The sequence below is a fragment of the Eptatretus burgeri genome, chromosome 9 (genome assembly GCF_056783735.1).
Source record: "Eptatretus burgeri isolate ZD-2024b chromosome 9, Ebu_testis_v1, whole genome shotgun sequence".
In the NCBI taxonomy this organism is placed as follows: domain Eukaryota; kingdom Metazoa; phylum Chordata; class Myxini; order Myxiniformes; family Myxinidae; genus Eptatretus; species Eptatretus burgeri.
In genome coordinates this window covers 76,612,709-76,626,104 of record NC_140969.1, presented here as the reverse complement: position 1 = coordinate 76,626,104, position 13,396 = coordinate 76,612,709, and the positions used below count along the sequence as shown (strand labels likewise).

The following is a 13,396-nucleotide window of genomic DNA, read 5'->3' as shown; positions in this document are numbered from 1 at the left end:
TATATATATATATATATATATATATATATATATATATATATATATATATATATATATATATATATATATATATATATACGTTGTACTGCGACTAAAGTTGGCCTTGCTGAACCACACTGCAGCGTTTTTTGATGTAAAATGCCAAGTGATCAATTTTGTAGTTTGTCACATATACAGTGTATCTGGGAGGAGGTGCGAGGGGAAGGGGTGGGATGGGAGTCTGGAGGGAGGGGGGTAGGTTAGGAGGAGACAGGGGAAGGGGTGGGAGGATGGACACAGCGTTACCCGGCAATACCAGGTACCCCTGCTTGTGTGTGTGTGTGTGTGAATGTATATATATATATATATATATATATATATATATATATATATATATATATATATATATATATATATATATATATATATATATATATATATATGACGTGCTAATTTTTGAACTTGAGCGTGTTCATTTTTTTTCAGACCACCATGTGGCCTTGATCTTTAACTCAGAGGAGTATGATGTAAATTAAGCACAAATGCAGCTTGCTTTAGGCTATCTTGGGAGGGTAATGCTCAAAGCAAACAAACCTTGGTCGAGTTTTGGTGAAAAATGTGAAAATGTCTATAATTGTGTCGTGACCTTAAAAATGAGGTCAAGGTTAAAAAAAAAGTCAACCCTGCATACTTTTTATTTCCATTATTAATGCAAGATTTCATTCTGAATATGTCAGCCAAATCTGAGATACAGCTCAGAAATTGGCAGAACAAAAAGGAAGAGAAAAAAACAACCTAATGGTGGTTGGGTATAACTCAGGGTCTAAAACATTGTGGTACCATTAAAAATGGGGGCACTAATTGTTGAAACAAACCCTAAAACAGGCAGAACCCCCCCCCCCCTGCAGATTAGGGGAAGGCTTAATTAAAGGGTATATTGACATTTGTGATATTTGAAACTGAGCATAATAATGTATATTGGACCAGATTCAAATTATTGGATTTAATGTATTGTATGTTGTTTTTTTGTTACTTTGCTTGACCATATTACAGGGCTCTTCCATGGACAATGGTTCATGGTGGGTTGATGGGGTGCAAGAGGTGCAAGAGCCCCAACTCTGGGGCTTGACTTTGTAAATCTAGTAAAGGAAGTAATTTGTAATTTGTTCAGGGTGCCGGTGATAACACCCCAACTCTTCATCAAAAGTCACTGCGGGATCTTTAACTTCTCCAGTAATCAATGCTAGCGGACAGGACACCCTGCTTAACATGACCTCCCCCTACCCCACCATGGGACAGCACACATTGTGATGCAATGTCCTACCTGAGAAGTACCAATGAGTCGACAGTTGATAGTCAGATCAGCAATCGAACCCAGATCAAAACAGCTCAAGGTGAAGTTCACTACCTCCACACCATCCTTTTGAATCTCTTGTATTTAGATGGACTCTAAGCTGTTTTTACAATATAATGTATTTTTCATTTCTATGCCTTCCATTGTTGCATCTAAGCAGAAGTTTGTCCACCTGATATTGTCATGAAAAGCACGTATTTAAAGACACGGTGGCACGAATTGTAAGGACAGACGTAGCAACATTTAAGAGCCTATTCATCACGGTCACTGAGGCAGTCGTCAAGCTTTGCCAAAAACTTCAAATTTACGTCCATTGCCTTCCTGGATGGGCGAGTTGCATTCGATTGTGACCGTCAATTGTGGCAAAGATGCTCAGACATTCCCACATCACCACCCTAACAACTGAAACTGCTTTTCCACACCACCACTAATTCAAATGAGGAAACCTCAACGCACTAATGGTGTGCGCCAGGAATTGAACTCAGAACATTTGGAAGCATTGTATTTAAACCACTGACAGTGAATCTTCTGTTCATAGAAAAATATTTTGTGAAATCCAACTAACGTGCTCTGCGGTAACTAAAAACAAAATCGTAATAAAGAAATCAAGATCAACATGAGTGCTGTTGGTATTGTGCGTGGCGTGGTGCTCAAGGAGGGATGGCCATTTAACTTAACAAGTCCTGTTCTTTGTGCTTGTGCTGTTCGTCTTAAATTTTCTTCTCCACATACTTCTATTATGTTGTGATTCCTGATACTATTAAAATGTTAATACTGTCTGTCAATGTCACGTAATTCTGCAAAAAAAAAACAAAAAACAAATTAACACTACAGTTTCTGACATCCTTACTCAATGAGTCGGTCCATTACACAATGGAATTCTGCGTATGGTCCAAATTCCTGCCTTGAGTTACATAGCAGCCTGGCATTGGCTTAGCAGTTCGGGTGGTGGCTTGAGATGCTATTGTCCTGAGTTTGAGCCCTGTTTTTCCGCTGAATTAACACCAGGTGGTTGACTCAGCCTGTCATCCTTCTGAGGTCAGTGAAATGAGTACTAGTGTACTGGTAATAGGGGCACTGCATCAGCAGCATAGCCGTGCCCCTAACGAATGATGCAACCAGCAGCCAAAAAGGCTGCACACGAAGGGAGCTGCCTGAATTTGTCCAAACTTGCAAGAAGCACATTGTCCTTGATGCTGTAGACCACCTCATCACTCCTTGCCACCAATGCTTCCTCCAAAGTGCTTCCCCACCCCCCTCTTCCTCACTCCTCCTTTAAACTAGTCATCGCATATGGCCATATCTTTTGCATAATATTTGCACATCATTAACCTGTATAATATTGTTTGTGCATCATATTGTCATGTCATACTCTTGGTGTAACCTTCTCAACCACTTTATCTTGGTGTAACCTTCTCAACCACTTTATGAGTTCCCTTGCAGGCAAATTCAACGCAAGATGAGGCCGTTCGGCCCATCAAAAGCCGGCAAAATGACTGCCAAACTATGGTTGTTTATCCATACTCTATTCTTTTTAAATGCTGAGCTTCAAGCAAGGAAGCAGCACGTACCGTTGAAAAAGTTTTTGGTATGACTCGGTCGGGGTTTGAAGCACTGACCTCCCAGACTCAGAGTGGATACTCCACCCATTAGGTCTGCTTTGACACAGCATCACTGACTGTAACCAATGTCAGATCTAAAGCACAATCAAGAACAATGGCAAAATTAAATAAATAAACTATCTGTGACAGAAGGAAACGTAGTTCACTGTATAGACAAACATAAACAGGAATAAATTCCAACATGAGGCTAAATGTGAGAAACTCACAACCCAACCCAGGACTCACAACCAGGACCTCTCATTAATAAGTCAAACGATCAACCAGTCAGTTATTGAGTCATAATCAGGAGTGTCACATGTTAACACTGCAGGTTATAATGACCGATGTCTTCCGTGCCTCCCCAGGCAGACTCCAAAAGTGGATATGAGCACGAGTATGAAGCGTGTGTGTGTGTGTGTGTGTGTGTGTGTGTGTGTGTGTGTGTGTGTGTGTGTGTGTGTGTGTGTGTGTGTGTGTGTGTGAGATCCCTGTCTATATATAAATTAATTTGAAAAATACATTTCTGCAAGAAAATTCACAAGATCAAACAACACTCAGGCCTCCTGACTTCAAGTGGACGTTGTAATATGAAAATACATCTTCCCTGTGTTGTTGAATCTCCAACCAGCACAACGATCAGGCTGCTGGAGTATCACTATCTGCCGATTTCAAAATGAATTAATAACTATTGAAAAGAAAATCTTTACATACGAGTTTAAAACTGCATAAGTTACACATCTCGAACTTGTCTCATCAGATGGACTACCGAACAGTCTCAGTTCTTTTACTGCAACCAACTACTGAATGAAGTCCGTTCTCTTGAGCTTCTTGATCTCTTACCATCCCATAATGTTTGGGCAAACGAGATTTTTTAAGTGCAAGACTTCGGGCAATTCATGGATTTCCACTTTTTCCCCTCTGGTCGTTGATAGTGTTGATTACTAAAAAAAAGAAAAAAAAAAAAAGAAACAAAACAACAAAAAAGGCTAAGCTCTGATCATAAATCCAAGGTTGTTTAGGAATACTTTCATATTAATGGTCACTGCAAAAATATAATTTTTATATTACATATATATATATATATATATATATATATATATATATATATATGTACTGCATTTCTATATTTTCCTTTTTGCTTGGTGGAATGAAGTGTTGATATTCGACGGTTATCAACTGCGGTCCCTCATTATATTGTTGCGGGGCCGGGTATCGGTGACGAGCACGACCGCTAGAGGTAGCAGTAGAGTCAGCTCCTCCGAACACACTGGAATTTAGGTCGTGACCCTCGGATAAGTCCGAAGGTACGGGTCCCTTACAGGACCATGAATCGCCAATAGTTCAACCGTGTGGGGTAGGGTTAATTGCCTAATTTAAATATACCTAAATACCCACGCAGTCTAACTACCGGGGAACTACACCCTCGTCCGACTCTGTCCGATCCGAGTCGCAGGTAACGACTCGGATCCGGCATAACCGAGCGGAGCTACCAGAGCCGCGCCGGACCAAATTAATAATTACGGCAACAACAGCCTTCCTAATCCCCAATATGCACCATGGCAAACCAATGGCAGAAAAGACAAAGAACGAGCTGGTACATTCAACAAGAGGGGAATTTATTAACAATAATCGGGGGACGAGGGGAGCACGTAAAGGCAGAGTTATCTGAATAAAAAGGGTATCACATGTACAAGCAATTCCTTAAAAATTCTACTTAGAGACAGGGCCCACGGACACAAACACGCACACACAAATACCCCAGAAAGAGATGGACCTCGAGGTCTATATTGCCCCTTAAGCTCGGAGGGAAGATGAGCTGAGGGAAGAGAACGTGCTGGCTACCTGGCCGCGTTCACACGGCTGGACGACCGCACCTTCCCGGAGCACCAGTCGCCAAAATAACGGACCAGGGCAGCCGAACACAGAGGAGGCGAGACGAGGTGATCTTCGGTGATGAGCTGGTCAACCGCTTGTAATGCGCCAGACGAGATGCCTCGGATGCGCCGGGTGCAGTCAGCCGCAGACCCAGACAGAAAACGCGCTCGAGCAGACGGGACGCAATTCTCAATTCTTTTTCCGTCGTTACTGGGGCGCGGTCCGCTCCCCCATCGCCTGCTCCCATTGGGTGGACGGTGTGTCGCGGCTCTGCCTTCTTGAGAAGGACCGCCCCGACTTTGGTCCGCGCGTCGCCCATTGGGCGGAAAATGACGCATACCCTTATTTGGCGCCAAGCCAGAATGAAACGCTTCGTGACCATATTTGGTGCGAAATCCACACCGCCTGGGATATGGAATTCCACCCACGCACACACATGCCGGCGAGCGAGAGAAGAATGCCGCGAGCAGAGTGTTGTTGTTGGGGTAAAAATCCTATCTATAAAATAATTTTGCAGCGCACGTACACTTAATCACCCATTAAACATAGCATGGGACCCTACCTAGAAACACATACTTACGATATAACTGATCTATAGGACCTGGCTGTTGTGTGCAGTAAGCTTCCAAATTTGTAACAATAGGACCTCCAAGCTCCTCATGACCTGCATGGGTTTTATGTGCAGTCAAATGGAGTATGGTGTCAGATTATCATTCTTTTTCTTACTTTGGACCCCTAGAGCAAGAACAATAGGATATGGCATGGGCATCAATGAAATTTTCTGAGAAGAGAAAATTTTCTCATTTTCTATTAGACAGGGTGGCAGCACCTCTCCGCTTCTTCTGACTTTTGTACGGTCTCACACCCTCAGCTCTGACTACCGTCTTCACATCACTTATTCCACAATATTGTATATGCCATCACAAACCCACTGTTTTTGCTGTATACCCAAGTCCAAGCTTTCTTTTGACCTTCATTAATTCTTATCCTGCCCCCACCAAACCTCCCATTTTAGGACTTCTCTTCCGATACATGTACAATTTCAGATTTTCTTCATCTTTCAAAGTATTGACTTGACATCCTTTGTCATCATAATCGTCTTCATAGTCATCAATGTACCAGACACTTCACAAAGTCTCAATGCTGTCAAAGCATTTCCGGGGCAAGGGTTATGCTGGGTGGTTTGATTATGTCCTCGCGGTTTGGTTATGCTGTGTGGTTTAGTTGTGCTGGGTGGTTTGGTTATACCCTGGTGGTTTGGTTATACGCTGGTGGTTTGGCTGTGCCCTGATGGTTTGGTTGTGCTGGGTGGTTTGGTTATGCCCTGGTAGTTTGGTTATGCCATGGTGGTTTCGTTATGATCAATGGTTTGGTTATGCCCTGATGGTTTGGTTGTGCTGGATGGTTTAGTTATGTTGGATGGTTTGGTTGTGCTGGGTGGTTTAGTTATGCCCTGGTAGTTTCATTATTCCATGCTGGTTTGGTTATGATGAGTGGTTTAGTTATGCCCTGATGGTTTGGTTGTGCTGGATGGTTTAGTTATGCTGGGTTGTTTGGTTATGTTGGGTGGTTTGGTTGTGCTGGGTGGTTTGGTTATGCCCTGGTGGTTTGATTATGCCCTGATTGTTTGGTTGCGCTGCGTGGTTTGCTTGTGCCCTGGCGGTTTGGTTGTGCTGGGTAGTTTGGTTATGCTGGGTGGTTTAGTTATGCCCTGGTGGTTTCATTATTCCATGCTGGTTGGGTTATGCCCTGGTGGTTTGGTTATGCCCTGATGGTTTTGTTGTGCTGGGTGGTTTGGATATGCTGGGTGGTTTGATTATACCCTGGTGGTTTGGTTATGCTGGGTGGTTTGGTTGTGCTGGTTGGTTTGCTTCAGCTGGGTGTTCGGTTATGCTGGGTGGTTTGATTATGCTCTGGTGGTTTGGTTGTGCTGGGTGGTTTGGTTATGTCCTGGTGGTTTGGTTGTGCTGGGTGGTTTGGTTATGTCCTGGTGGTTTGGTTGTGCTGGGGGGCTTGGTTATGCTGGGTGATGTGGTTGTGCTGGGTGGTTTGGTTATGCCCTGGTGGTTTGATTATGCTGGGTGGTTTGGTTGTGCTGGTTGGTTTGGTTATGCTGGGTGGTTTTATTATGCCCTGGTGGTTTTTTTATTCCCTGGTGGTTTGGTTGTGCTGGGTGGTTTGGTTATGTCCTGGTGGTTTGGTTATGCTGGGTGATTTGGTTGTGCTGGGTGGTTTGGTTATGCCCTGGTGGTTTGATTATGCTGGGTGGTTTGGTTGTGCTGGTTGGTTTGGTTATGCTGGGTGGTTTTATTATGCCCTGGTGGTTTTTTTATTCCCTGGTGGTTTGGTTGTGCTGGGTGGTTTGGTTATGTCCTGGTGGTTTGGTTGTGCTGGGTGGTTTGGTTATGCTGGGTGATTTGGTTGTGCTGGGTGGTTTGGTTATGCCCTGGTGGTTTGTTTATGCTGGGTGGTTTGGTTGTGCTGGTTGGTTTGGTTATGCTGGGTGGTTTTATTATGCCCTGGTGGTTTTATTCCCTGGTGGTTTGGTTGTGCTGGGTGGTTTGGTTATGTCCTGGTGGTTTGGTTGTGCTGGGTGGTTTGGTTATGCTGGGTGATTTGGTTGTGCTGGGTGGTTTGGTTATGCCCTGGTGGTTTGATTATGCTGGGTGGTTTGGTTGTGCTGGGTGGTTTGGTTATGCTGGGTGGTTTGGTTGTGCTGGTTGGTTTGGTTATGCTGGGTGGTTTTATTATGCCCTGGTGGTTTTTTTTATTCCCTGGTGGTTTGGTTGTGCTGGGTGGTTTGCCATTGTCTTCCTTGTGGTAGTCACAGCAGGAATTTGTAATTCGTTCAGGATGCCAGAAATAACTCACCTACTCTTCATGAAGAAAACTGTGGGATCTTTCGTATCCACTGACTAAGAAAAGGTGGTGAACACCCGGTTTAACATACATCTGAAGAATGGTACACACATTGATACCTCGCCCTGCCTACGAAACATTAGGAAGACAGTTATAGCTGAGTCAGGATTCAAACCAGGGCTGGACGTCTCTGAAATATATGAAAGGCCAGTGATGTAACAAACATGAGGGTGGGAAAATGTTCATTTACCATTATATTTTGACAAAGGCTTTATTGCGTTTCAGATGAAGCTGACAGTCATTATTTGATTAATGTTAATGTGTAAAGATGTCCCACCTTATAACCTATTACACAAGACTGGTGTTGGATAAACAGTTGAAGTGGCCGTCTTAAGATGTTAGGGTCTTTCGTTTGGGTCGCTGTTGAACCGTTGAAATAACACCAGGTGGGTTGATTCAACCTGTCATCCTTCTGAGATCAGCAAAATGAGTACCAGCTTCCTGGTAATCGGGGCACTGCATTCGTGGCACAGCTGTGCTCCCAAAAATGATGTAACCAGCAGCCACAGGCTGCATATGAAACAACAACCTTGAATACAACTCATTGGTGATTTGTTGTTTATTCTTGCAAGTCTTATCAAGTTTATTGTTATTGTTATTCACAGCTTCTTCCTGTACAATTTTATCTGTGAGGCCTGGAAGGTCTTCAAGAGCTCTGCATGGTTTTTGTTGGGGGTCGATTTTTTAAACATGCACTCATTGGTTTTGACAGCTGCTGAACCCCCAACCACATTGGTCACTTGACTCCACCCACCATGGCTCCCAGACAAAATATGGCCGCCATCTTGTTTTTCTGGTGGGCCAAAGAAAGGCCTCTGCTGATTATATACCGCCAAAATTTGTTGCCTCAGATTGCCATTGGCTTTGTTTGGGTGGAGTGTATACTTATGATGAGCGACCATGGAAAATCTAATAACATGTGAAATAAAAATTATTTGAAAGGTTTAATCAAGCCTGTCAGCATGCACATGTGCCTAACAAAAAACATAGTGTCGGCCTAAGACATCTGGCCTGGAGGCCTCGGCTGATTAAACACTGCTCAGGCTTATTGCATCAGATTTACATTGGCTTTGTTTGGGTCGAGTGTGACTCAATATGAGGGAGCCCCAAAATCTAATCATATCTATATATATATCTATCTATCTATCTATCTATCTATCTATCTATCTATCTATCTATCTATCTATCTATCTATCTATCTATCTATCTATCTATCTATCTATCTATCTATCTATCTATCTATCTATCTACATATATATATATATATATATATATATATATATATATATATATATATCTATCTATCTACATATATCTATCTATCTACATATATATATATCTATCTATCTACATATATATATATATATATCTATCTATCTACATATATATCTATATCTATATCTATATCTATATCTATATCTATATCTATATCTATATCTATATCTATATCTATATCTATATCTATATCTATATATATATATATATATATATATATATATATATATATATATATATATATATATATATATATATATATATATATATATATATATATATATATATATATATATATATATATATATATATATATATATATATATAATACTAAAACTCTCATTATATTTGTATGTTCCCGAAATACAGCCAAAACTGTACAGGATAGAGCGAAATTTTAGGGCCACCTTACTCACTCATTCTCCTGCGGTGTGCAGTATCAAGTTTCGTTCAAATCGGGCAACGAAAAAAATTATTAAAAATCAATTCCCGATTCAGTCAAGTACTCTTCTGGAGAATTTGATCAATGCAAACAACCTCAGCGGTATAGCTCGCTGGAGCTATCTTTTTTTTTTCTTGAAATGATTTTTTTCATCAACCGCTGTTGATGAACCCATTTTTCAACAGCGGGAACTCAACGGGTTCACGGGTCATCTAGCGTCAAATAAAAATTATTCGTAAGGTTTAATCAAGCACGTCCTCATGGTATGCGCCTCCCGAAAGCTGTTCCTGTGGTCGTTATGTAAATTTTCAACGTTACATTTTCGGAAATAGAGATGAAAGAGATTTTACTCCTAAAATTTAAACAGTATATCGATTGTTAGCATTTGGAAGTCGATTTAAGAGTGGTGAGGAAAAATACCGCAAGAACTCACACGGACAAATCACGGGGCTGAAAGTGAAGTTGTCAATTTTTCAGAAAAGAGTTGTCAACCATGAATGTGCATTAAAACGGATGTACTTAGCATTCTTTTTATCCCAAATATAATTTTTAAGGATGCTTACATGCATTTTTGGCTAATTTTAGATACAACTGGACCCCGACATTCACGTTCCAACATTCGTGGGTTACACGTATTCGCGGTTCCAACATTCGCGGGTTCCACGTATTCGCGGTTCCAACATTCGCGGGTTCCACGTATTCGCGGTTCCAACATTCGCAGGCTCCACGTATTCGCGGTTCCAACATTCGCGGGTTCCACGTATTCGCGGTTGAGAATTTGTGACGTGCTCCTGCATTTGTGGGAAATTGCTCCGCATATTCGAGGTTTTGGCAGCAATTTCTCCCCCCCTCCCCTTTCCTTCCCCCCCACCACGAGCATGAGACAGTTCTAAAACATAAATGATGGTACATGATGTTGCTGTTTTTCATTTCGCAGCATGGTATGATATGGTTAAGAGACTTTAAAATGTGTTCTTCAATAAATTTGAAACAGTACATGGTGTTGTGTTTTTTTTTTTATTTGCAAGCATCTTTCATGAAACTGTAATCATGCATTCGTGGTCGAAAATATTTTACACTTTAAAAACTTTCCCCTTTGAACCAGGAACTGCCACGAACCTGTAAACCCTATCTTCCTTGTCCCCATTGTAGCAAGTCCCTGACTTTGGTGGTGTCACCATTTATGGCCTTTTTCATGAACCAGGAACCGCTATCGTTATCCCCTTTGTCCCTATTGTAATAATGACAAAACACTCATAGATTTTTCCCCCCACAATCCTGGGTTTTACCGCAACATTTGTGGATTTTCGTCTATTTCCACAGCATTTTCGTGAGATTTTCCACGAGTCGGGAAATCCCTGGCACCTATCCCTAACCCCAATTCCTATTGAAACAATGCCCCCACATTCGTATTTTAAACATTCGCGGAGTTTTCCCAGTACGTATTCCCTGTGAATGTCAGGGTCCTGGTGCACTAGAAACACCTCATCTCGACAGGAGCACAACACCACTTTCCTTCACTGCTCTCGCGACCCCTCCCCCGCAGGGTGGTCAGAAGGAATGTCACAGGTTGTGACCACAGTGCAGTCATTTTTGTTTTTTTATATTTTGTCATTTGTTCATTTCATCGTTGGTCATTTATATTGTGAGTCTATCGGCATTTCTATACAACCCCCCAGCTTCTGAATACGCCTCCATATTTGCTTTCTGGAAACAACAGTTTGTTACCTGCGGAGTTCCCCAAGTTCCGGAAGTATTACTTGCCAATGTTTTGTTATATTATTTTGCTCACAATGGTGATTATGGAAATAAATGTTTATTTTTTTTTTTCATCTGTGATCAAGGCTTATGGAAGAGTTGGAGCAAAATAGAAGGGAACAAAATGGAAAGCGTGAATATCAGTAGCAGAGTAGAAGTTTGAATGGGTTTAAAGGGAGGAGGACACATGGGGGTGAACAAGCTGCACACAAGCTGAATAAAACCCAGCATGTAGAGGAAGGGGAAAGTGGAGATGAAAAAGACAAGGAACAAACCAACCAACAACGAACAAGCAAAAAGGGCAAAGGCATGTAAAAGTGGGGTTAATAAAGTAGGGGGCTAACATGTAATTGTACAACTATGCAATTCTTTTTAGTGTAGCTGTGGTAAATTCAATGTATGCATCTAAACGTTTCCTCCCCCTCTGGATCCCCTCACCCTACACCCCCCCTCTCCCACCCCTTCCCCAAGAAAAATGGCTAAAAAAAATGAAGGAAAGGTAGAATATGTTGGATTGATGAAATTCACCCGATAACTTAATCTGACAGCAGCAAATGCTGATTTTATATTCAACAAATTTATTGAGATGTGTTAAATAATAAATTAAAGGAAGTGTCATCCCCTGATTAAAGCTTTGCATCAAATTCATAATGTTTCCATCTTTCATTATGAATTGGCTAAAGATCTTAAGGATCCTCACTTTTCTTTTTCCTCCGAGTTGCTCAAGGTTTCTGATGAAGCAACACATAGCTAGGCTATTGATCCATTGGTTACTGATGAAAGATCAGACCATGCTGCATCCTATATTGCAAAAAACTGGTGTAGTTTGGAAGATCCACATTCAAAACTTCAGGCACCACCGAATAGTCGACTTGCCTCTGTGGACTGGGCTGTTATACCAGTTGGTGGTTCCTGTAATTTTGAAGGTGCACCCTTCAACTTTGAATTGGAGAAAAAAAAATTATTTTGGTCATTCTACAAGAATTGTTTGTTTATTACTTCTGGCACGGAAGGTGAAGGAGGTTATGTTTTTACTGCTTTCTCTCTGTTTGTTTGTGTGCAGGATATCTTCAAAAGTTGTGGACGGATTCGGCCGAAACTTGGTGGACAGGTTGGGTGTGTGGCAAGGAAGAATTGATTCGATTTTGGTGAAGATCTGAATGCGAATCTGAATACGACACTTATTAAATTTTTTAAAGTGGATCTTCATCATTGAGAGAAAGGGCCAAAAACGATATAGTACTGTATAGCATGATATTTCAAAAATGTATTGGGCCTGATATGTTCTCATGGATCAGGCATTACGTGGCAGAGGTATGCACTCCACTGAGTGCCCTTCTAGTTTTACATTGTCTCAAGGCTCACCGTGGAGCTCATAGAGAAATCACAAAGAGGGCAATGATTTTCATAGAAACAAGTAAGAAAAAAACATATTTAAAAAATGAAAAAAAAAACAAAGGCATGGAATCCCCAAAAAACAATCAAACAAGGTTTCGGAAGGAATGACATCACAAAACAACACCACAATTCTTTTACGGATTGCTATCAAGACATGTTTTGACATTTTTTTTTTAAATCACAGATGGCAACAGAAACAATTGTATTAATGTCTGTGTTAGAGTTAGAGGTAATCGTAGATTTGTGGTGTTGGTCGGTGCATGTTATTTGTTGTGGGATTGAGAGAAATACACACACACACACACACACACACACACACACACACACACACACACACACACACACACACACACACACACACACACACACACACACACACACACACACAATTTTCACCTTTCGTTGCAGTTGCCATATATCCTGGAAATAAATAACATTAAATGAGACTTTTTCCACCTTTATTTACACATCTTAACCCACAACTTCCAAGTGAAAAACAAATTATACAAATTTGACAAAATTGATTAAATATACAAAACTAGACGATCTTGGTTGGATAAGAGTCTACCCCCCTTATAATAGCAATTGCAAATTATCTCAGGTGAAACCAATCACCTTCAAAATCACACACCAAGCTAATTGGCCTCCACCTGTGTTAAATTGCAATGATTCTGGTTATTTCAGAATAAAATCAGGTGTTCATGTCGGTTTCCTCTGTTGAGTAGTACATTTCACAGCAAGGAATCAACCATGAGAACCAAGGCGCTTTCAAAAGACCTCTGGGATAAGGTTGAG

General features: G+C 41.2%; 1 protein-coding gene across 1 annotated transcript in view; it reads right to left on the bottom strand.

Annotated features, from left to right (window-relative positions):
- Positions 1-13,396, bottom strand: part of LOC147020397 (GRB2-associated and regulator of MAPK protein-like) — a 64,006-nt gene that overhangs the window by 46,840 nt on the left and 3,770 nt on the right. The gene's annotated exons all lie outside the window — the stretch shown is intronic.